Genomic DNA, 21,552 nt, shown 5'->3' with positions numbered 1-21,552 from the left:
ACGGTCAGTCATAACACGCTTATGACTGCTACCCATATGACATTGCTTAAGCATCAAAGCAGCTGCACAAATAAAGGAAAATTAAGAAGTGCTGTGAGTTGAGGCCACTCTAGCCAATTAGACCCAGTATGGAAGACTTGAATATGTCAGTATGTGGCAAAGGTTGTAAGCTTGAAGGCCCTCAGAATGTCCCCTCATTCATGAATTGTATCATTTGGCAGGACTAGGATTTATGCATACTGTGAATATACTGGGGTCAGGTAAACTTTTGGCCTTTCTTGTCATTAGAATCCCAGTCAAAGTTTAATAATCCTTCATGGACTTGGAAGGGAGTCATGGCTGAGCCCAATATGTTCTTGGTAACCTAATCCTTTTCAGAGTTGGAACATCTTTCTTACTGTTATTGTTTTTGTTACAATACATGTTGTTAGACTCATATAGTGTCTCGATTCTGGTCTCGGATACTCCAGAACTTGAGTTCTCACCATCTTCTCCTTGGTCTTTCAACGCAGTACGATTGAGGCTTACATGGACCCAACCGGGTATTGGAACCTCTCACCAGCTGTGGGCAGCCACAGTGAGAAAGTTTCAAGACAGATCCCAGGAGCTACATGACCTCCAGGTTGCTTTGTGCCAAATGTCATTAGGAGGAAGCCAGAGTCGCTCCGGTGAGTCTGTTAGTTGCTCTGCAGAGTTGGTCCATCTTCTGACCTGAAGCGATTCAATCATGACTCAGGTTCTTGCCATGGCCTCCTCACCTATTATTTGTTGGTGTTTGAACTCCAGCTGTCCTGGTTCCTATGGAGCACAGAAAGGTGGACTTCATGATCTCTCTCCTGACCAGGAGAACACCGGCCTGGGCCACTGCACATTGGGAGTGGAGGTTGGAGATTTGCTCTGATTCGGAGGAATTCATGAATGCCATGAAGAGGGCGTTTCATCATCCCACTGGAGCAAACAGAGCCATGGACCTTCTGATGAAGGTGTGTCAGGGTAGTCGGTTGGCAGCCCACTTTGCAAATGAGTTTCTGACTTTGGCCAAAGAGAGTGGCTGGAAAGGGGAGGCCTTGGCCACTCTGTATTGCCATGGACTTGAGATGAATTCAAGGATGCTCTTGCCTTGGGAGAGCCAGTAGAGCTCTTAGAGGCTCTGACTGATCAGTCCATCTGCCTTGATAATCGCCTGGAGGAGAGTAAATGGGATTATCTCAGGAGCTCAGAGAGGGTTAGCCCAAGCTCAGCCTCAATGCATCACAGTTCCACTTCCCAACCATGGACAATGGCCAGACCATTTCCTGCACCAGATTCTGTTGAGCCAATGTTAATTGGCAGCACTAGACTCTCTGCCGTTGAGAGGTCCCAGCATTGGAGTCGAGGTTGCTGCTATTACTGAAGGGAAGCAGGTCACTTGTGGGCTGAACATCTGAAGCTGTAACAGTCAGGGAAACTACTAAGATTGTCTAATGTTGGGAGGACTATGATGGTAGCAGCCTCTGCTCCCAACCCTACTAATTCGCTAATTCTGGTGTCACACTGAGGGTGGTGATCTCCTGGGGCAAGAACCAACGAGAGGTGAATGCCTTTGTGGGCTCTGGGGCAGCTGGTAATTCCTGGACTTGGATTCCGCCCGCCAACTCAACATACCTCTGCAGGGGTTAAGCCAGCCCATGCCTGTAACTACCCTGTATGAACGTCCTCTTCGGTCCGGGCAGATTCTGCAGAAGGCAACAGTTTTGCGAATGAGGATAGATAGAGGAACTTGCAGAGAGCATTTGCTTTCATATCATCTATTCACCCTGCATGCCCCTGATCCTGAGATAGACTTTTGCTCAGGGTAACCTCGAGCCTTTGGGAGACCTAGTCTTGCCTCCAAGGGCAGACAGACCAGCTCCAGTCAACAGGACAGTGTGAATCCTGACCCTGTCTAGTTAGGGGTATGCTGGAACTAGTGAGAGAGAGGGTGTCTAGTTCAGGAACAAGTCAACAGGTCTGTTGAGGAATGGCCAAGGAGTCTGGAACCCTTGCAGCTAAGCAAGTCCCATCTAAGGGAAAGGCTCTTAGACCCTTAGAGCCTAGTCTCTGCCTAGTTGCTCACATCAGAGATATCTTAAAGAGGTTTCTAGATCATGGACTTTATGTCAAGCTGGAGAAATCCGAATTTCATGTAACCACTGTTTCATTTTTGGGTTTTATCATCTTTAATGGCAATCTCAAGATGGACCCTACTCAGGCACAGGCAGTCAGAGATTGGCCACAATCATCCAGTGCAAAACAAGTCCAATGATTCCTGGGATTTGTCAACTTTTACAGAAAGTTCATCAGGAACTTCATCACAGTGGCGGCTCTGCTGACTGCACTAATTAGGAGAGCCATTGGTCCTTTTGTGTGAATTACCATAGTGGAAGCTGCTTTGTAGGACTCAAACAATGGTTCACGAGAGCTCCCATTTTGGTTTCTGCTAATCTTTTCCTTCCCTTCATTGTGGAGGTGGATGCTTCAGATATCGGAGTAAGTGCAGTGTTGTCTCAACCTTCAGACAATAAAATGCATGTGTGTGTACTCTTCTCCAAGCAGCTATCCCTGCAAGAGGTGAAAGATGAATTGGAAATAGAGAGCTGCTTGTGGTTAAATTGGCATTGGAAGAATGATATCACTGACGTGAGGGGGCCAAGAACACTTTTAATGTATGGACGGATCACAAGAACCTGCCTTATATTCAGGAAGCCAAAAGACTGAATTCCAGGTAGGCCAGGTGGTCTCTTTTCTTTAACCAGTTCAATTTTGTTCTGAGCTGTCAACTGGGATCAAGGAATCAAAAACCGATTGTTTTGTCTCATCAGTTCGATGAACCCGAAAGAGAGGAGCAGCCTGCCACCGTTTTGGGCAAAGCTTAAGTGATAGCATTCATTTGTTGGGGAATCGACATACTTATTCCCATGTCCCAAGAACAAGCGCGATTCTCAAGAACTGACCTCTGAGTCATCAGTTCGTCCCAAATTCAGTCAGGTCTGAGGTACTTCATTGCAGACATACATCTGAATGACTGCTCACCTAGGGGTTGCCAGGACCCTCGAGTGTTTGACATCTTCCGGTCAAGATGGCTCCTACATACAACGCTCTATCAGTTGACATCTTCAGGATAAATCATGAAACTGTATATTTTACTTCTTTATGTCTCTTATGTTTGTTTTTCATCTTGACTGTGATTCTGGAACTGCTGGAGTCTGTGATTTGCTGTCTGGAGATTGTTTGGGTGTTCTAGCACTCCGCAGTCTCCGAGAGAACTCCAGGAGGCAGAGGCAGGATGGCTGCAGGGCACGAGCCAATGTTCGACTCTATTTTGCTGATTAAAGCGATGAGGAAGATTGAAACATCGAGGCAAAGGTGGAAGTTTGGAGATCGTTTGGGTGTTCCAGTGCTTTGCAAATTCTGAAAGGATTCCATGAGAGAGGCAGTGTACGTAAACCTCATGGCAGATTGGGGCATAAGCTGATGTTTGACTCTATTTTGCCAGTTAAAGCTATGAGGAAGATTGAAGCATCAAGATAGGTGTGGAAAGTAGGCACCGGCTGTCTGCATTTTGATTGTTGAGGATCACCCTGCTACACTACTGGAGAGGGGAGAGCTTGCTGCTGTGCCCGGAGAATGTTGCCCAGGTATTTTGCATTTTGGATGTGGACTTGGACTATAGACTTTTCTCAACCTTATAGTTTTTGTTCATTCTCTGTTTCTCGCTTGATCTTTCTCAATTCTTTTGTGTGTGTGTGGGGGGGGGGGTGTACACTTGGATGTCGATGTGTCTATTCCATTTCATTTTGTTTGTTTTATTATGCAGGAAGGCGGATTTGGGGGTTGATGTACCTGTTCCATTTTTGTTTGTTCTTTTTGTGCACGGAGAGGGAATTTATGGGTTGAAGACTGTGCTGCTTCTCTTTTCTTTCTTGGTTTCATGGCTATCTGGAGAAGAAGAATTTCAGGGTTGTATACTTTGTTAATAAATGAATCTTTGAGTTAATTAAGAGAAGATACTGGTGGCCTGGAATGGCTATGAGGTCTGACAATAGGTGCAGGTATGTGAGGTGTACGCTCAGAACAAACAGCCTCATGCCCAACTTCAAAGGCTCACTCACCATCTACCTGTTCTGGACAGACCATGGGCACACACGTTCATGGACTTTGTCACAGCTCTTCCGCCTTCCAAGGGGAAGGCCATCATCATGGTAATTGAGGATCATTTTTCAAAAGCTTTCAAATACATTGCATTGGACAAGCTACTGTCAGTGGTGTAGATGGCTGAGATTGTCCTACATCAAGTTTTCAAGACCCACAGAGTTCCAGTGGACATTGTGTCAGACTGGGATCCACAATTCACGTTACGTTTTTGGATGGTGTTCTGTATGCTGATCGGGGCTACAATGAGTCTTCCTCTGGGCTTTTTCCTGCAGTCCGATGGCCAGATGGAGTGGATGAATCAGTATATGGAATGAACCCTAAGATGCCTGGCCTCAGCAAAACCAGACAGGTGATGCGGGCAGAGGTTGCCGCAACACTTTACAGCATTCTGTGCATGGGATGCCCCCGTTCAAATTCCAATTTGGGTATTCTCTGCCACTCTTCCCCTGAGTAGGAGGCCAAGGTTCGTTTTCCTGCAGCCGATGATCTTGCCCAATGCTGCAAGGTAAAATGAACTAGGGCTAAAAGGGTGAAATGAGGCCAACCACAAGAGAAGACAGAGACCAGTTTTGCAGCCTGGTCAACAGGTTTGGTTGTCTACTCAGAGTTTGCCACTCCAAGTGGAGTCCAGGAAATTAACACCCAAGTTCATTGGACCCTTCAAGGTTCTCAGGAAAGTAAACCCATGGCTTACACCTTGCAGCTCCCCAAGACCCTCAAGATCAATTCCACTTTCCACCTTTCCAAATTAAATCCTGTAAGCACCAGTCCTTTAGCCTCACCACCATCAGTCTCGACACCACCCAGGTTTGTCGATGGGGAACAGGTCTTTACAGTAAAAGGAATTCTGGATTCAAAACTGTTTAGGGTGTTCAGCTGTTCGTCACGGACTGGGAAGGATTTGGACCCAAGGAACAGTGCTGGGTTCCTGAAAGGGACATCTTGGATCCGGTTCGCAGCCATTCTACCATCATCATCACTCTGAGCAGCCAGGGCTGTCAGGAGTTGGTTGTAGGAGAAGGGATCCTGTTATGATATGAACCTGACTGTGCCAGCTTCCAGGGTTTAGATGTTCTGACTCTCTGGAATATGGACAGCTAGTGTGGCTCCTTTAAAGATTTAGGTCCATCCCACTAATTGACAGCCATGTTTTGGCAACAGGATTTTAATATTTAAAGAGCACTTGAACTGAGGCTTGGGGCTCAATCCTCGGCTCTACTTTGGATTCTCATCTAGCATCTAGTTCAGAACCCTGTCCTCGTTTCAGTCTCTATTGTGTTTCGATTCTAGTCACGGATACTCCAGCAGTTAGGCCCTAAGCATCCTCACCTAGTTCTCTTATCACAATTTTAGCTCTAATTGTTGTCATGTCTATGTCTATGTGCTGGGAGAATTGTGCTTGTAACAATAAAGGAAGCATTTGGAAATTTATGGATGTCCCATATTCAATGTTCAAACAGGCCAGTAGTAAATCAGAAATAAGGATTGCAATGTGTGATGATCCCTGACAGCAATCAGTTATTACTTTTCAATGCCTCTTCTGTGTTATTATATGGATTAGATTAAGGTCTATGGGAGCTGTCTGAAATGAGCAAACCACTGTAAACAAAACAGATTGTAAGCTTGGACATATTAGTTACAGATAATAGTAGCAAAATGCCCGTGTCACACACTGTCCATCGCTTGCTGGAGCAGTTCCCTCAGATAATGTTTACTTAGTGAATATGCAGAACATACAAAGAACAGTTAACAAGAATTGTTCTAAAAACAACTCATCTATTTTGTCTCCACAGCAGCTTCCTGATTTGCTAAGCACTTACATTATTATTTTGTTTTGATTTCAGCTTTTCAGGATCTGCAGTAGTTTGCGATTGATGCAGGAGTTCACATAACACAAAGGGCAACTCTATTGCAGAAATAGATTAAACAAGTACACCAAGGCAATGAAACATGTAAAGACCTTTCATTTCTAATAAATATTGCAATGTGTAATGCTTCCCCTGTGCACCAAGGAGACTGCTAGATATTGGAAGTAAATTTATTGGAAAATGTTCAGGTTTTAACAAAACACAAACCGCAAAAGCAAATAGTCACTGTGTGATGTGGCCAATAGAGAATAATGGACCATTGGATTTCAGCCGTCACTTCCCGATCCTCTGCCTGCTGTAACCACTTCACTGCAGCTAACTTTTGTTCTGGTTCTCCTTTCAACCACCTGCTGAGGCTTCTGCCACTGACAATTTTATTTTCATTCAATAAACAAAGCATTGCAGGTATTGAAATAAAAGCAGAAATGCTGGGGAAAGCTCAGCAAGTCAGGCAATGTTTTGGAGAGAGAAATGGGTTTGACATTTCAGGTCAAGGACATTTCAACAGAACTGGCACGGAAGTTTTAAATTGCTGGGTCTACACGGTAACTTGCGGAGAAGGGTTTCCATCACAGGATAGAGACCAGGAGAATACAGAGAGGCGGTGAAAGTTTGATGATGACAGTCAGGCTGGAGAAAGTACAAATGAAAGGGAATGGATAAGAACAGAAGTGAAGTGAATTAGTGATGCAGAACCACTGTACATTCTGGAAATCTGAAATACAAGAGAAGGCTGGAAATATGCGTACAACTGGTGGAGATGCAGCTTATTTATTTGTTGACGTGATACCAACATCATTGACATTGAGGGCAGTTATTATTCATCCTTAATTGCCCCTGAACTGTGGATGCAGTTGTCCAATCTGCTGGTTGGCCTGGAGTCACGTATATCTCAGACCAGGTAAAAATGATTTTATTTTGTCTTATTTAGAGATACAGCGTGGAACAGGCCCTTCTGGCCCAATGAGCTGCACCGCCCTGCAGCCCACCGATTTAACCCAAGCCTAATCACAGGACAATTGACATTAACCAATTAACCTTCCACCTGCTACGTCTTTGAACTGTGGGAGGAAAGTGGAGCACCCAAATGAAACCCACACAGTCCCGGGGAGAACATGTAACCTCCTTACATATGATGCCAGAATTGAACAAAAAATTCCAACACCCCGTGCTGTAAGAGAATCGTGCTGACCGCTATGCTAAGGTGGTGCCCTTTCCCAGTGGGTTTATGTAACAGTCTGGCAACTTAACAATTGCAACTGCTAGGTTCCTTTCAAAATTCCAGATGTTAAAAAAATAATTTGAATTTAAATTCCCTAGCCTCCATGTTGAAATTCAAACTTATGCTGTTTGATCAATGGTCCAACACTCTGGCTGCCAGACCTGTCACTAATCTCTGATTTCTATCACAAACACAAGAATGTCTGCAGATGCTGGAAATCCAAGCAACACACACAAAATGCTGGAGGAACTCAGCAGGCCAGGCAGCATCTGTGGAAAAGAGTAAACAGTCGACGTTTCGGGTCGAGATGTGCCTATCTAAGAGTCTCTTAAATCTCCCTAATAAATCTGCCTTTGCCATCACGCTGGCAGTGTGTTCCATGAACTTACCACTGCCTGTGTAAAAAAACTATTTCTGACACCTAATCCGCACCCCCCCCCCCCCCCCCACCGCCCATACTTTCCTTCAATCACCTTTAATTATGCCCTCTTATATGAGCCATGATTATCCTGACAAAAAAGGAGCTGACTGCTCTCACTATCTATTAGTCCGTGAACCAGGACCCCAAATTTGGGCCACTGACACAGTGATTTTTGGCAAGGTACACACCCCTAGTGCTAGAAAATATGTGATAGCATTGCAGCGGTGGTAACTTGCATGGTAACCTCCATGCCATAAGAACCATGATCCCATGGTGCTTTGCCTATGATAAGATGAATTTTGCTACATACCTGTCCCCTTACTTTGCTCAGATGATGATCCTCCCAGAGAAGAATCCTTCTGTGTGTGAGGCCTTCAAGACAGGCCAATTCCCAGTGCAGCTGTCAAGTAACAACCCCTTTGGGCAGATCCCTGTGGACCAGGCTATTGAAGCCACAATGAACAAAGACACACTGACTCCTGGAGGCACATCACGGTTCAGCCTGAATGCTGGGGCTATCGAGCATTACTACATAACAGCTGAGCACCGCAGTGCATTCCTGGGACAGTTAAGGGAGATGGTGCAAGGCAACAAATCAGAGCTTCGTCATGCGGAGCTACAGTGGCCAAGAATCCAGAAAGATGAGGAAGCAGTTTCAGCAGAGGTTAGCCTCATACATGAATGGGTCAACCCATTTGCAGAGAAGTGGGACCTCATTAGCATCTCTACGGCAAAGGCAGCCCCCAAGGACATTGCCTCCGACCTGATGAAGGCATATGAGATTGGTGAGCAAAGCTATGCAACCTTCAAGGATGAGAGACTAGAGGAAGACCATCAGCAAAGAAATTCCATGACCCAATGAAAACTAACAAGCTGAAAACATTCAGTGATATGTGTAAGAAGAGAGAAGTGAAATCAAATGGGAGGGCGATCATCTTGAAAGCAGACAGGTCTTTGTTTGGAGGCATCATAGTGATGGCACAAGGGTGCAGTCTACGTATGGAGGATATCCTTTCTCATCCCTTTGGACCATTGCCCTGGGCCCTGTCCACACCAGAAGCATTGTTGAGAAAGACAAATAAAGCTACTTTAGCCACAACCTTGCAGAAAAATGTAGAAGTAGAAGAGCATCTCCCAGGAAACTCTGCTACAGTGGTTGATGGAATGAATTTGGTTCAAAGAGTGAAAGGTGATCAAGTTACTTTCAGAGATGTTGCCACAACAGTTCTGGGTATGGCTCTGAGGGAGGACAGTCAGAGTAGCAGAATAGATGTTGTGTTCGACACATACAAGGAGAACTCTATCAAGTATAGTGAAAGATCACTACGGAGTGAAGAGACTGGTCATGAATTGCAAGGTATCACAGGCACACAGATGGTGAGGCAGTGAAGGAGCTTCCTGACCAAAGTTAGTAACAAAAATCATCTCATTAGCTTCGTAGTCCATGAATGGAGGAAGGCGGAGTACAGAGCAAAGCTACAGGAGAAGATTCTGTATGCAACTGTGAATGACAGATGTTACAGAATCTCAGCTCAAGACAGTGAGGAGGTGTCAGCTCTTCAGTATCAACGACTAGAAGCAGATGGCCACCTACTTCTCCTTACTGCCCGTGCCACAAGAGAGGGATTCCAGTCTGTAGTGATCTGCTCAGAAGACACAGATGTCTTTATCATGTCTTTAGCATTTTGTGACAAGATTGAGGCCCCATTGTTCCAGAAGTGTGGCACTAGAACCTGTACAAGGCTTGTAGACTTCAGAAAGGTTGCTGCCACTGTTGGCATAGCGGTTTGTAGGGCTTTCATTGGGTTGCATGTATATACAGGATGTGACACTGTAAACGCTTTTGCAGGCAAAGGGAAGACAAGTGTTCTAAAACTTCTGACCAGCAAAAGGGAAACTCAGGACACATTCTTAGAGTTGGGTCAGGAATGGGACCTCTCCCCAGAACTAATGGACAAACTGGAGGCATTTACATGTCTCCTGTGTGCCCCAAAAGCATCGACCACCAAAGTCAATGAGCTCAGGTATCAATTTTTCTCTGCCAAAAAAGGTGAAATCGAAAGTCATCAACTCCCACCATGCAAGGACTGCTTAACAAAACATGCACAGTGAGCCAACTACCAGGCTGGTATATGGAGAAGATGTTTGGAGAAGGACCCACAAGTGCCAAGCCCTGTTGGCAGAGGATGGAAGATGGAGAGAGAAGAGGAAGCTGAACAGTTGGTGGTGCACTGGATGGAAGGCCAGCCAGCACCCGATGCCGTCTTGGATCTACTGGCCTGTAACTGTCTAAAAAAATGTTCTCTCCCAAAATGTATGTGTGTTGCAAATGGCCTCAGGTGTACTGACATGTGTAGACTGGCAGACTGTGAGAACCAGGCAACCACCTCAGAGAGTGAGGAAAGTTCAGGTGAAGATGTGGAAGACGTGGAAGTCTTGGAAAATTATCATGATTATTAATAGGTTATGAAAGTGTGGAAAACAAATTATGGAAAGCAGTCTTTGATTAAATATATTAATTTTACAACCAAATGGCACCTAGGTTATAGCCGTGTGGAACCCCACATTTGAATCATTGTACTGTGATTCTATATTCTATGACAAAAGCTTAAGATTGTTTTGATTTGATACAACAATGTGGAAAATATCATGACATTGATAAAGCTCTCTAAATGAAATTTTTTACCTTTTGGGGGGTGGGGTAACATTTTCTGCGGTACTGATGTTAATATGGAATATATACAAAAAGTGATTACTTATTTGAATTCCTGAATAAATTCTCTACAAATCCATGTGATTATATGTGTCCTAGGGTTTTTACTGACTTTTCCAAAATAAACAACAGACAAATATTTTTTATAAAAATGAAATGATTCACTCTACTGAAGTTGGGCACTGTACTGTGAGTGCCACCAATGACATGGTTTTTTTTCAATGTAGAATTTTATAACAACATTTGATGAAAAGTGCTTGAACTCAGCTATCATTGTGACAAATTTCAATGTTGAGGGATCACTGATGACAAAATACCACTAGGTTGAATATATATGTTGTACTTTATATTGGCCACTTTTCAGAAATGCTTATTTTATGGTGGTGTAATAAAATGCATGACAGCACACATTAAGCTACCACTGGTGCAATGCTATCACATATTTTCTAACTCTAGAGATGTATACCTTGCCAAAAATCACTATGAGCATTATTTCCCTCAAATGGTACCAGCCAACTCTACTGGCTCGTGGACTATATGCCTCTGATCGTCCTATACTGTACATCTTTGTCAAGTCACTTTGCATCTTCCCTTGTTCCAAAGGGAAAAGCCCTAGCTTGCTCAATCTCTCCTCATAAAACGTACTTTCTAATCCAGGCAGCATCCTGGTAAATCTCCTCTGCAAAGCTTCTTCAGTGTTTCTTTAGTAAAGTGACTGGAATTGAACACAATACCCAACTGTGTCTAGCCAGAGTCAAATTCTAATAATAATAATAATAATAGCAACAACAACAACAATAATAAATACTTTATGAATCCTGAGTGGGAAATTCTTTCGTTACAGCAACAACATTAAAAAAAACCTCTTATTCAGTGTGTAGACTTAACTAATAATAAAGTACGGAATAATAATATTCACAATAATAATTTACCAATGAACAATAATTTTCAATAATGTGCAATAATGATGATTGATGATGATTGTATGCTCTAGTATCAATTGTTTGGTGACAATAAAGTAATAGTGTACAAATTAATCAAACAGAGACTACTGTACTATGATGTGTGTTCTCCTGTCGCACAGAATGAACTGTTGTATACGTTTATTGCATTTGGTAGGAAGGATTTTCTGTAATGATCCTGGTGGCAATGGAGCTAAATGAGTGATAGATAGATAGATAGATAGATAGATAGATAGATACTTTATTCATCCCCATGGGGAAATTCAACATTTTTTTCCAATGTCCCATACACTTGTTGTAGCAAAAACTCATTACATACAATACTTAACTCAGTAATAATATGATATGCATCTAAATCACTAACTCAAAAAGCATTAATAATAGCTTTAAAAAAAGTTCTTAAGTCCTGGCAGTTGAATTGTAAAGCCTAATGGCATTGGGGAGTATTGACCTCTTCATCCTGTCTGAGGAGCATTGCATCGACAGTAACCTGTCGCTGAAACTGCTTCTCTGTCTCTGGATGGTGCTATGTAGAGGATGTTCAGGGTTTTCCATAATTGACCGTAGCCTACTCAGCGCCCTTCGCTCAGCTACCGATGATAAACTCTCCAGTACTTTGCCCACGACAGAGCCCGCCTTCCTTATCAGCTTATTAAGACGTGAGGCGTCCTTCTTCTTAATGCTTCCTCCCCAACACGCCACCACAAAGAAGAGGGCGCTCTCAACAACTGACCTATAGAACATCATCAGCATCTCACTGCAGACATTGAATGACGCCAACCTTCTAAGGAAGTACAGTCGACTCTGTGCCTTCCTGCACAAGGCATCTGTGTTGGCAGTCCAGTCTAGCTTCTCGTCCAACTGTACTCCCAGATACTTGTAGGTCTTAACCTGCTCCACACATTCTCCATTAATGATCACTGGCTCCATATGAGGCCTAGATCTCCTAAAGTCCACCACCATCTCCTTGGTCTTGGTGACATTGAGACGCAGGTAGTTTGAGTTGCACCATATCACAAAGTCCTGTATCAGTTTCCTATACTCCTCCTCCTGTCCATTCCTGACACACCCCACTATGGCCGTGTCATCAGCGAACTTCTGCACATGGCAGGACTCCGAGTTATATTGGAAGTCAGATGTGTACAGGGTGAACAGGACCGGAGAGAGTACGGTTCCCTGTGGCGCTCCTGTGCTGCTGACCACTGTGTCAGACCTACAGTCTCCCAACCGCACATACTGAGGTCTATCTGTCAAGTAGTCCACTATCCAATCCACCATGTGAGAGTCTACTCCCATCTCCGTTAGTTTGTGCTTTAAGATCTTGGGCTGGATGGTGTTAAAGGCACTAGAGAAGTCAAGGAATGTAATCCTCACAGCACAACTGACCCCATCTAGGTGAGAGAGTGATTTGTGCAGCAAATACGTGATAGCATCCTCCACTCCCACCTTCTCCTTATACGCAAACTGAAGCGGATCCCGGGCGTGCCTGGTTTGTGGCCTCAGATTCTGTATTATCAGCCGCTCCATGGTCTTCATGTGTGTTCGAAAGGGTGCTCTGTTCAATAGGTCATGGAAAGGATGTGCCTGATTGTTCATAATGGATAACAGTTTGTTTAGTGACCTCCTCTCCACCACTAGCTCAAAAGAATCCGGGCTGTAGCCAAGGACAGATCCATCCTTTTTGATGAGTTTTTTCATTATTAAAGTACATATGCTGACTGTCACCATATACTACTTTGAGGTATTTTCTTGCAGGCATTTACAGGAAACCAAAGAAATGTTATACATAAGTAATGTCTGACAAACTTAAGTTTTATAGACCTGCAATAGCCTGAGGCTCTTGACTTTAATCCCCTGACTAATGAAAGCTAACACATCATACATCTTCTTAATCACCTTATCAACTTGGCTGTAACTTTGAGGAATGTGGACCTCAACATCTCTCTATTCCTCCACACTGGTAAGAATCTTGCAATTATCCTTGCATTCTGTCTTCATGTTTGACCTTCCAAAGTCCTTTCTGGATTGAGCTCCATCTGCCACTTCACAGTATCCAATCAATGTCTTTTTGTACGCTACAACAACCGTCTACAATATCCACAGCATCACCAACCTTTGTGTCTTAGTAACCTATCTTTCCTTTTCCTCATCCAAGTCATTTATAAAAATCACAAAGAGTAGGGGTCCCAGAACATATCCCTATGGAACACCACTGGTCACTGACCTTCAGGCAGAATATTCCCCATCCATTATCATTAACTGCCTTTTTATAGACAAGCCAATTTTGAATCTACAAAGCAAACACGAGGAAATCTGCAGATGATGGAAATTCAAACAACACACACAAAATGCTGGTGGAACACAGCAGGCCAGGCAGCATCTATAAAGAGAAGCACTGTCGACGTTTTGGGCCGAGACCCTTCGTCAGGACTAACTGAAGGGAAAGATACTAAGAGATTTGAAAGTAGTGGAGGGTGGGGGAAATGCGAAATGATAGGAGAAGACCGGAGGGGGTGGGGTTAAGCTAAGAGCTGGAGAGGTGATTGGCGAAAGTGATACAGAGCTGGAGAAGGGAAAGGATCATGGGATGGGAGGCCTTGGGAGAAAGAAAGGGGGAGGGGGGGAGCACCAGAGGGAGATGGAGAACAGGCAGAGTGATGGACCGAGCGAGAGAGAGAAAAAAACAAACAACTAAATATGTCAGGGATGGGGTAAGAAGGGGAGGAGGGGCATTAATGAAAGTTAGAGAAGTCAATGTTCATGCCATCAGGTTGGAGGCTACCCAGCCGGTATATAAGGTGTTGTTCCTCCAACCTGAGTGTGGCTCTTTACTTGCTGTTGCCATCAGGTAGAAGGTAGAGGTGCCTCAGGACTCACGCCACTAGGTCTAAGAACAGTTTCTACCCCTCAAACATCATGCTCTTGAACAAAACGGGATAGCTACACTCATTTAGGACTCTGTTACAAACAAGAGAAACCTCCAAGCTGATGGCATGAACCATGATTTCTCAAACTTCCAAAAATGCCTTCACCCCGCCCCCTTCACTACTTCCCATCCCCTTGTCCCTCTCTGATGTTATCTCCTTGCCTGCCCATCACCTCCCTCTGGTGCTCCTCCCCCCTTCTTTCTTCCATGGCCTTCTGTCTCTTTCACCAATCAACTTCCTAGCTCTTTGCTTTATCCCTCCCCCTCCAAGTTTCACCTATCACCTGGCGTTTCTCTCTCTCCTCCCTTCACCTTTAAATTTACTCCTCAGCTTTTTTTCTCCAGTCCTGCCGAAGGGTTTCGGCCTGAAATGTCGACTGTATTTTTTCCATAGTTGTTGCCTGGCCTGCTGAGTTCCTCCAGCATTTTGTGTGTGTCCTAAGGACTCTGTTATATTGTTATCTCATGCTCATTATTTATTGCTATTTATTTATATCTGTATTTGCACAGTTTATTTACAGTTAACAGTTCCTGATGTTTATAGTTTACGTTTACTGTTCTGTAGGTTTTCTAAGTATGCCTGCAGAAATGGAATCTCAGGGCTGTATGTGGTGACATGTATGTATTCTGATAATAAATTGAAATTCAAACGTTGAACTTTGAAAAAATGAATGGTAGGCAGGAAGTCTTTGGGTGAGGTTATTAAGGTGGACTTCAATGTTTTAGTCTGTTTTTATATTCCTCTTGGGTAAAATATGGCAGCATTCTGTCTAATATTAAGAACAGTGGCACAGTCTTCATTCACCAGTCCCCCGATGCAATTAAACCTGAAAATATTGATAAATGGAGCTTCATTATCATTCAGGTCAATAGCATTAAGGGTTTCAGAAAAGTCCTGGCAAAGATTGGCTGATGCCATCACCCTGAAATACGCCAAAAACATTCGTAGTAGTCATCCTCATTTGTAATTAAAACACTGCTATATTAAAAGATCTTATGACATGGATCAAGAAAAACAAGATGGACCTTGCAGTTGTTTTTTTAGATCTAGGCAAAGCCTTTTACTTCATCAGCCATAGACTTATTATTAAAGCATTAGGCTGGATAGGTGTACACATCCATTTTATCATTCTTACCTCTGACTGAAATTCCACCCCGACTAGTTTTATAGAGAGCGTTAAGGCCAAAACGAGACACATCACCATCATGAGTGGAATAACTTGCTCCCTGCTTCCCCCCATTATTAAATTTAACATCATAATGGACATTTTACTATGTTCACTCATTTGGGATGGGTGTGGTTTTTATTTAGGGAAAGACGATTATATTACTGTATTGCATTGGCCTCTATTGCTGATACTGCCCTTGTGAGTGATTTTCACAAGAACATGTCTAAAAATCTCAAGGTCTGAGACATATTTTGTAGTAAGACTGACCTTGAAGTCAATGCCAATAAAACACTGGGTTTTTATACAGTTTTTAAAAATAAAACTCTGCCAAGAAATGGATTTGAAATGGCATAGAGCTCAGTTTTATTATTCCAGGTACTTTAAAAAATATTTAAACACCAGCATTGGCCAATGGATAGGTTGTTCTGCAGGGAGGGTGGATTCAAAGAATTTATCAAGGCTAGGTTGAAGGCAACCCATAAATTGATATACTTAATCATTATTTTGTTCCAATGTTTTTATTATTTAACTGAGGTATCTCAGATTACATTACATAGACAAAAAATTATAAATAATGTTAATGATATTTTACACCTATCTTGTTGTGTGACTTTTATTCTCAAGGATGAGGGATGGTGGTTTAGCAGTTTCTCAGACATCCCACCCTGCAAAAACTCATTTCAGGGAGGTAGCACCACCACCCTCACCCCTCACAACCCCGTATTCCCCCCCCCCCCCCCCGTCGACCTCCAAGGGTGTATGTATACAGGACATTTGATTATGAAAGAACACAACAATTTATTTGATCACATATTGAAACTATTTACACACACACACACACACATATATGTTCCTTGTTGAGTATTTTGTTGGCAGTCTCAATGCTAATAGCTAAATGCTAATGCAAATATCTTTTCTATTTCTTTAAATAACATTAGCTATGCTAATGAATGAATGACATCTGTTAAACTCACCTCAACATGTCTTTTACAGTCATTTAACCCACCATGGACAATAGAAAAGTCACTGTTGCAAACAGTGCAGCAAGCAACACTGTCATTATTTTTGACCCCTGTTAGGCAGGGGTACTCTTTAGTGTAGTCTGGGGTGAAGTACGTTTTATATATTTTTTGGAACACTCTGCCATGGTGCTGCAGGACACTAAACTGACTGAAGGACAATGAAAGAGAGAGAGAGGTCGACTATAAATCCCACCCACAGAGAAAACTGATAGGTCTACTTAGCACAAAGAGAGACCAATCAGGAAGCTCCCACCGACACTCTCTCGCTATGTCTGTCACTCGCTCTCTCTCGCGCTCTCCCCCCCCCCCCCCACCCCCCCCAGCTCGCTTGCTCTAAAAAAAAATCGATTTCCGGGATATTGTATATAACTTGCGGGCATCAGGGAGCTGCCATCAATATGCAGGAGACTCCCGGAACTTCCAGGAGAGGTGGGATGTCTGAATTCCTGGTAAAATTGTGATCCCAATAATGATTCTAAAGGACTAGAATGGTTTTAATACAGCTGCCATCTCTTCTTTTCAAATTTTCTAGAATCAAGTTGGATTATTAGATCTTAAGGTATAAGAATTAATCATGTTTGAAAGCTAGGATGACATGCTTGAGTTTACTGCATCTGACATCAGCATAAACAAGCAATTGTCAAGGCAACTTGAGATGGAGATCTGAATGTCTCAGGATGTGAGGGTTAGATAGATAGATAGATAGATAGATAGATAGATAGATAGATACTTTATTCATCCCCATGGGGAAATTCAACATTTTTTTCCAATGTCCCATACACTTGTTGTAGCAAAAACTCATTACATACAATACTTAACTCAGTAATAATATGATATGCATCTAAATCACTAATTTTCAGAACAGTGCCCCATCAAGCAGTTAGATAAAGGGTTAGGCAATCTAATTTTATTATTAGCTTGTGTTTAAAGATCGAATACATACTTAGTCAAATAGCATTGTATTCACCAGATATGATAAAAGCAGAAGGTGTAGGGAGAGTGTGTCAGTGAGATGTGGGAACAGGGCATGTGTCAGACAGATACCAGTCTGTTCAACAGCCAAAGATAAAGTGCCACAACCAGATTTAAGCAGGAAGGCTTCCCTTGCCAACCTTAGTGATTTCAAGGAGCTGAGCTTTCCTGGATGCTGCTGTTAAGATGCCATTGTCATCCAGCAGAAAAGGAACACTGTAGTTGATGTTTCTATTAGACACAAAGATAACCTGCGATCATAGGGTACAGCCAACACTTTAAAGTCAGCACATTCTGTCAACTGGAGAAAGCCATTAGGGACAGATGCATTGCAAGTTGGTGATCTTTAATATTGTTATTGGTGTGGCAGAAAATGTTCCCAGAAAATGGCTTAGTCATAACCTTTCAAGGCATCACTAACTTTACATCTTTCACTGTACAAGTTTCAAATGTTGACCTTTTAGAAGCTCTTGATAGCTTTAGATTTGTTTATGGACTTCAGATGTGGTGTTGGTTTAACTATTTATTAGTACAGCTTGGTTTTTATTAAAATTGATGCAGATATTCAGTTTATCTTTTAGGTGTTGTCTTCGTAATAACTTTTACTTATTTTTTAAAAACGTCAACTTCTTTGTGACACTATAACTAATCAATCAGTCTAGACTGAATCTACTTGATGATGGGCTTCTGGTTGATTTACTTACTTTCTTGTTTTACTGCTTTTATTTAATGTTATGTGAATAATCACTGTTGATAAACTGTATTGAAACTCACCCCGTATCTGGCAGTGTATTGCTAAGCCTGAATAGCCAAATACCTCATCAAATAATTAGTGACATGCATGAATAGATGTAAGTTAAACATGTCCTATACCAAAGGGATCCAGTAAATATAAGTAGTGGAATGCATGAGATTGCTGGGATACAGTAATCTCATTAATGGCGTAATGCAAATAAAAGCCCCTGATATGTTTCCAATAGCATAAATGTTGAAACAAGGGCTAATTTTACTGCATTGTGTGCTGTTGCTCCTGTAACAGGTGACACATTTCTTTCATTCTCTCTATAGTGCCTGTGGCATCTCATGGATCTCTCTGTCACACACACATGCAGTTGACGCTGTCTTTGTAGACATATTATCGTGCAAAAATTTATGAAGCTCTATATCTTCAGCACCCTCAGTGTAAGTTCCCCTCCTTGCCACTTGGAAGATTTCTGAAGAAAGTTCGCTTTGCTTATGTGGTAGTTCAGGAATACAAATATAACAATCGCTTCGCCTAATGGCTTAATACAGGGGGTGATAACCCCTGCCTGGCCAAACTTAAGAAATCTAGTTTGGGTTGATGTTGCACGATGTGTCCCCTGTTACAAATCAGTATCCCGAAATAACAAGCAGTACACAATATGCGATTAAACGATTAAGCTTTGTAGCTCTTACTTTGACTATATGGTTACTAGAGAAACAAAATATAAAAGAAAAAGGGCCCAGATCATAAGATTTAATAATAAACAGTCTGTGCACAAAGTTGGAGCTCATTCAGTAGTCCTTCTTCCACCTTCGGTCTCCTCTGAGCGTTGCCGACCTTCAGACCTCCACTCCGAGTCCACCCCATCCGGCGGTCTACCAAACCTCTCCATTCGTGTCTTCTCTCTTTGTCTCTCTCTCTCCCTCTTGCAAAAGCCCACAAAACCAACTGCTTCCAGAATCACAACAAAATCCTGATTGGCTAACATGCATCCACAGTCCTGTTATCTCCAGCCATAACCCAAACATTACTTCTACAGAGAAACTGTTACTTCAGCAGTGAACATTACATTAGCAGTGAATCCTTACAGCGTGTTACACAAATTTATTCTGTTCACCGCTGAAACAGCTGAAATGCTGCTCTTTATTAAGCTTATCAAGTCTACATCTGATCTGACCTAAAGCGCTCAAACTCCAGGGTTGTGATGTCAGGATTGCTACCTGTGCCACGTGCTAGTGAGGCCAGAAATAGGAAGGTCACACAGTTTATCACATGGCTAAAGAGTTGGTGCAGGAGGGATGGCTTCAGGATTTTTGGACCATTGAGCTCTCTTCCAGGGAAGGTGGGACGTGCAGATGTAGAGAAGGGATGTTTTGCACCTGAACAGTGGGTTTAGGGGGGGATTTAAATTAGATTTTCAGGGGGTGGGAACTAAAACAGTCCGAACAGACCATGGAGTGGTTGTGAAAAAATATGTTACTAAGTCAGCAATCGAGAAGACAAGCATGGTGGGACTAATATTCGGAGCAATGCAAGGAGTATTTGTAGGAACGATGGATGAGCGTAGGGCATGGATCAACATGCAGAATTATGAAATTCTGAGGAGTACGGAGTATGCATGTTCCTTTCACAATAAAAGGCAAGGTTAACAAGTTTAGGGAACCTTGGTTTTCAAGAGATATTGAGGCTCTGGTTAAGAAAAAGAAGGCATGTATAGCAGGCAGGGAAAACACAAGGTACTTGAGGAATAAACATGCAAGAGAACACAAGAAGAAAATCAGGAGGGCTAAAAGAAGACACGAGGTTGCTCTAGCAGACAGAGTGAACGAGAATCCTAAGGGCTTTTACAGATACAATAAGAGCAAAATGATCACAAGGGGCATAATTGACCCACAGGAATGTCAGTGTGATAGTCTAAGTGTGGAGTTGAAAGAGCTGGGGGAGGTCTTAAATAGATTTTTTGCATCTGTATTTACTCGAGGGTCATAGACAAAGCCTATAACTATGGAGCCAATGCAGCAGTGAGATCATGGACCCTGTACAGATTACAGAGAAGGAGGTGTTTGCTGCCTTGAGGCAAATGAGGGGGGGGGGGGGTAAATCCCCAGGGTCTGACAGTGTGTTCCCTCAGACACTGTGGGAGGCTAGTACAGAAATTGCAGGGGCCCTAGCAGAGATACTTAAAACATCCTTAGCCACAATGAGGAGTCAGATGAGCAGGATAGCTAATGTTGTTCCATTGTTTAAGAAAGGCTCTACAAATAAGCCAGGAAATGATAGGCCGATGAGTCTGATATCAGTAGTGGGAAAGTTACTGGAAGGTATTCTAAGGCCCAGATATATAAGTATTTTGTTAGACAGGGACTGATTAGTGATGGTCAGCATGGCTTTTTGTGTGGTAAGTTGTTCCTAACAAATCTTACAGAGTTTTTCGAGGAAGTTAAAAACAATCAAATTAGACTGATTCCCATAAGAACAAAGAACAGTACAGCACAGTACAGGTCCTTTGGACCATGATGTTGTGCTCCTACTCCAAGATCAGTGAAACCCCTTCCTCCCACATTTTTCTTTCATCCAGGTGCCTAAGAGTCTCTTATACAGTATGTCACTAATATATCTGCCTTTCTACCACCACCCCGGCTGTGCATTCTCTGTGTGAAAAAAACCTACCTCTGACATCATCCCCAATACTGTCTTCTAATCACCTTAAAATTATGCCCTCTTGTACTTGTCATTTTTACCCTGGAAAAAGGCGGTAGCTTTACACTCTATCAAAGACTCTAAGCCTCTTATACACTCCTATTAAGTTGCTCCTCATCCTCCTTCTCTCCAAAGAGAAAGGCCTTAGGGTGCACAACCTTTCCTGATAAATCATGCTCTCTAATCCAGGCAGCATCCTGGTAAGTCTCCTCTGCACCCTCTCTAAATCTTCCACATCCTTCTTATAGTTAGGTGACCAGAAGTGAACACACTACACACAGTGTGGTCTAATCAGAGTTTTATAGAGCTGCAACATTATCTCTCAGCTCTTGAAATTTGTCCATCAGCTAATGAAAACAAATGCACCACATGCCTTCTTAACCAGCCTATCAACTTTGTGTCATCTATGGATATGGAGTCCAAGATCCCTCTGTTTCTCCACACAACTACGAATCCTGGCATTAACCCTGTACACTCCCTCAGGTTTGACCTTCCAAAGCATATCACTTTACATTTTCCCAGCACAGTCTCCTCTCTTGTTTCCCCTAGTAGGCTGTGGTATATCCCACCTGGCTGTGGGAACTTATCTATCCTAATGTTCTTTAAAAGTTTCAGCATGTCTTCCGTCTTAATGTTGACATGTTCCAGCATATCTGCCT

General features: G+C 42.8%; 1 protein-coding gene across 1 annotated transcript in view; it reads right to left on the bottom strand.

The window, feature by feature from the left end:
- vstm2b (V-set and transmembrane domain containing 2B) overlaps window positions 1-21,552 on the bottom strand; it is an 86,400-nt gene that overhangs the window by 55,588 nt on the left and 9,260 nt on the right. The gene's annotated exons all lie outside the window — the stretch shown is intronic.

The sequence above is a fragment of the Hemitrygon akajei genome, chromosome 17 (assembly GCF_048418815.1).
Source record: "Hemitrygon akajei chromosome 17, sHemAka1.3, whole genome shotgun sequence".
In the NCBI taxonomy this organism is placed as follows: domain Eukaryota; kingdom Metazoa; phylum Chordata; class Chondrichthyes; order Myliobatiformes; family Dasyatidae; genus Hemitrygon; species Hemitrygon akajei.
Note: the sequence above shows the minus strand (reverse complement) of the source record. Positions and strands in the feature narration are given on the sequence as shown.